Genomic DNA, 4660 nt, shown 5'->3' with positions numbered 1-4660 from the left:
AATGATGTCACATCACCTCGATTACTGTTGCTAATCTCGCGTTAGTTCAAAACCGGTTCTGATTCAAATTCAAAATCAGGCAAACAATAAAAGATTTCAAACAATTAAACAAAAGTGTTCGAAATGTGGAAAATAATTCATAGTTAATATTGGTGGAGAAGCCATCATTTTTAAAAGTGTTTAAAGTTCTAAAATAAATAAAATAACGGTAAAACAATTAATTAAATGCCCTTTTAAAAATTGTCAAGATGTAGACTATTTTGAATGTCTACCAAACACTTTGTGGCGGTAGTGTAAACTAAAACATTAATTTAGGGATTAGGTTTAAGTTCTATAAAACTAATATAAAACAAGAACAAAAGGTAAATAAGTAAAACAAAACAAAAACAATAAAAAGAAGCCCCCTCCCTGCTGGGCCTTGGCCTAGATGGCCAAGCGGCCCAGCCAAACTGCTCAGCCCACCCGGACACCTTCTTCTTCTTCTGTTCACAGGAGGCACGGTGGAGGCAGGTCGCGCGTCCACGCCGCGGATCAGCCGCGTGTCGGCCATCCGTCGGCACCCCCGATCTAATAAGACTGAGCCCGACCGAGTGGACGAACCCTAGCTCCTTTCCCTTCCTCCTCTCGCTCGTGTTCGTCCGTTGGAAGCTTCCCGAGCCGTCGTCCGCAACCACCGTCGTCGTTCTCGCGGCCAGACTCGTCCCCAAGCCACGAGGAGTTGTCCAGGAGGCGCGTCGTCGTCGCCTTCGTCGTCTACACCACCGAATCGGAGCCGGGAGGTCGCCTCGATGACGCCCCATCGCCTTCCACCTCCACAGCCACCGCGACGCCATCGCCCGATTCGCCACCGTCAGCTCCTACCCGGCCTCCCCGAGCTGCTCTTCCGCTTCGCTGTGAGCTCCCCTATGTTTCCCCTTTGCTCCCAGACCCGCGCCCGTCCTCTAGTGCCGTTCCCGAGCTCTGACCGCCGTCGTCCGCCATGTCTGACGTGTGCCTTGCTGCCGAGCGCTCTTAGCCTCGTCGTGCTGCCTATTGTGCTCCTAGCGAGCACTTGAAGCTTCCCAACCGTTTAGCTCCCTCGCTAGCCAGCTGTAGTCCGGCGCTAGTTGCAACCGAGCTCCGCCAGCACCGCTCGAGCTCACTGCGGCCATTGCTACAAGCCGCCCGTGCTCCCGTTGCGCCCTTGGCCGCCCCGTGCGCGACCCGTCCGCGCGCCGCCCGGGCGCCCGTGCCCCTGGTTGTGCCTTGGCCGCGCCCCGCGCCTGCGTCACCCAAGCTTTGGCCGGCCGCTGCGCCTTTGCTCGCGTCGCCGTCCCCTGTCGCTGCTTGTCCTCCTTGTGCTGCTCTGCTTGCTGCTTCGCTACTCTACTACTGTTGCCGCTTAGCTGGTGTTGTTGCACCGTCGTCACTGCTGCTTGGACTGCTGCTGCTGACCACGCGCGCGCGTGCCCGCCGCCTCTCGGCCGCCCGCGTGCTGCTCCCGCTCGCCTGATGCTGCTTGCGACCACGGCGCTGTTGCTGCATCCTACTGCTCTGTACTTCTAGTTGATGTATCCTACTAGCTAGCTTTTGTATTTCTACAATGTTTAGCCCCCTAAACAGCGATAAGACAAGTCCTAAGATGGGTAAACATTATATGAACCGAAAGTAGATGTAACAAACTTCATTTTGTTCCATTGGACCTGCTTCAAATAATGCATGGATTAATTCCTACAAAAATCACAAAATACTATCTTTTGTTAACAGAAAACTGATTTAACCTCTAGCATTGTGTGTGAGTGTGCTGTGTGCATGACAGCGTGACTGTGTGTGCACGGCTGTGCCCAGGCCGGCCCTTACTTAATTAGTTGCTAGGCTTAGTTAGTTAGTAGTACTAGTTTAGTGCTAAGTTAGTCTAGTAGTAGATGACATGTAGGCCCCCACTTTAAAATAAGTTAGATTTATTTATTTGTGTAGGTAAATACTCTATGCAATGTGGGCCACACATCCCCTTTTGACTAGTCAAATTGACTTAGTCAACCCGAATTAGAATAATATGTTAATTCTAGAAAATAAATTAAACTTTAAAAATTAGTATAAAATAATCCGTAACTCGGATGAAAATACCTTGTACATGAAAGTTGCTCAGAACGACGAGACGAATCCGGATACACAGTCTGTTCGTCCGTCACACATCTCTAACATAGTGAACACGTAACTTTCCCTCTCCAGTTCATCTGCCCGAAAACGCGAAACACCGGGAATACTTTCCCGGATGTTTTCCCCCCTTCACCGGTATCGCCTATCCCTACGATAGGTCACCCCTAGCACAACGTATTGCCGCGTCTTTCTTTATGATGCTTTGTTTGCTCTGTTGTTTATTGTGTCCCCCCTCCTTTACTTCTTTCCGGTAAACCCCGAAACTGCCGGCGACCCCCAGTTCGCCTACGATGTTGACGACCCCTCTCTCTTGCCAGAACAACCAGGCAAGCCCCCCTTTGATCACCAGATATCGCCTACTCTTCTCTCTACTGCTTGCATTAGAGTAGTGTAGCATGCTACTGCTTTCCGTTAATCCTATTCCGATGCATAGCCTGTCATTGTTGCTCCAGCTGTTGATACCTTACCTGCAATCCTAAATGCTTAGTATAGGATGCTAGTTTATCATCAGTGGCCATACATTCTTGTCCGTCTGCCATGCTATACTATCGGGCCGTGATCACTCGGGAGTTGATCACGGGTATATACTTATACTTAATATATGATACTTGTGGTGATTAAAGTCGGGTTGGCTCATAGGAGTACCCGCGAGTGATTCCGATGTTGGGGGATGAAGGGGCAGGTGGCTCCATCCCGGTAGAGGTGCGCCTGAGTTCCTGAAGGCCCCCGACTGTTACTTTGTGGCGGAGCGACAGGACAGGTTGAGACCACCTAGGAGAGAGGTGGGCCTGGCCCTGGTCGGCGTCTGTGGTTATTTCAGAATAACACGCTTAACGAGATCTTGGTATTTGATTTGAGTCTGGCTACTGGCCTATACGCACTAACCATCTATGCGGGGACAGTTATGGGCACTCAACGTCGTGGTATCAGCCGAAGCCTTCGTGACGTCAGCGACTGAGCGGCGCGCGCCGGGTTGGACCGCGTAACGCAACTTCCTTTGTAATGGAGGTTGCTAGGTCTGCTCACCGGCCGCGTACGCAACGTGCAGGTGTGCAATGGGCGATGGGCCCAGACCCCTGCGCCATAGGATTTAGACCGGTGTGCTGACCTCTCTGTTGTTCCTAGGTAAGGCTGCGACATGTTGATCTTTCGAGGCCGGGCATGACCCAGGAAAGTGTGTCCGGCCAAATGGAATCGAGCGTGTTGGGTTATGTGGTGCACCCCTGCAGGGAAGTTAATCTATTCGAATAGCCGTGATCTTCGGTAACAGGACGACTTGGAGTTGTACCTTGACCTTATGAAAACTAGAACCGGATACTTAATAAAACACACCCTTCCAAGTGCCAGATACAACCGGTGGTCTCTTTCTCATAGGGCGACGAGGGGAGGATCATCGGTTAGGATTATGCTATGCGATGCTACTTGGTGAACTTACCATCTACTCTCTTCTCCTGCTGCAAGATGGAGGTTACCAGAAGCGTAGTCTTCGATAAGACTAGCTATCCCCCTCTTATTCCGGCATTCTGTAGTTCAGTCCACATATGATCCCCTTAATCCTTTTGATACCAATGCATACATATGTAGTGTAGTTCCTTGCTTGTGAGTACTTTGGATGAGTACTCACGGTTGCTTTGCTCCCCCTTTTCCCCCTTTCTATACTCAATTTTTGCGACCAGACGTTGGAGCCCAGGAGCCAGACGCCATCATCGACGACGACTACTACTACTCGGGAGGTGCCTACTACTAGGTGCAGCCCGCTGACGACGACCAGTAGTAATTTAGGAGGATCCCAGGCAGGAGGCCTGCGCCTCTTTCGTTCTGTATCCCAGTTTGTGCTAGCCTTCTTAAGGCAAACTTGTTTAACTTATGTCTGTACTCAGATATTGTTGCTTCCGCTGACTCGTCTATGATCGAGCTCTTGTATTCGAGCCCTCGAGGCCCCTGGCTTGTAATATGATGCTTGTATGACTTATTTTATTTGTAGAGTTGTGTTGTGATATCTTCCCGTGAGTCCTTGATCTTGATCGTACACGTTTGCATGTATGATTAGTGTACGATTGAATCGGGGGCGTCACATACACCAGCCATCCCGAATACCCTGCAACAGATGTTGGAATAGGTTCGCAGAGTGCGACCATACGAGACAACACCTGCTTCCTTAGTAACATCAGCAGTGCCCCGTATATAGACAAGAAGAGGTGATCCAACGGAATAAGTTGCCAGGCGCCACTGAGTATATGGGTCCTGCTCGTCTTCATGCTCGTGAATGAAATTTTCAAGTATATGTGGTGGAATGTTCACAGGACCTTGGAAACACAAGAACGTTAATTAGTAAAGGGAAACTAGCTAACTCGCATGCATGTGGATGAAACAATTAAAATTACGGTGGAAGACAAATGTACTGAAATCATTAGGATTCCATGCAAAAACAGTGCCACGAGTGGTGGCAGCAAACACATGACCCTCGTATTGAATTGCATCACAGTACTTATCCGTGTATAGAAACTGATTTTTGAGCAAT

General features: G+C 49.8%; 1 long non-coding RNA gene across 1 annotated transcript; it reads left to right on the top strand.

Annotated features, from left to right (window-relative positions):
* Positions 1 to 483: 483 nt before the first annotated feature.
* On the top strand, positions 484 to 4111 carry LOC147975657 (uncharacterized). The gene is made up of 2 exons (XR_015601002.1): positions 484 to 893; positions 3816 to 4111. It is a non-coding gene; the product is annotated as an uncharacterized LOC147975657 (long non-coding RNA).
* Positions 4112 to 4660: the final 549 nt, after the last annotated feature.

This window comes from Triticum urartu, chromosome 4A, assembly GCF_056163025.1.
Source record: "Triticum urartu cultivar PI428250 chromosome 4A, HENAU_Tu73, whole genome shotgun sequence".
NCBI lineage: Eukaryota > Viridiplantae > Streptophyta > Magnoliopsida > Poales > Poaceae > Triticum > Triticum urartu.
The sequence above is the reverse complement of the archived record's forward strand: the minus strand, read 5'-3'. Positions and strand labels throughout refer to the sequence as shown.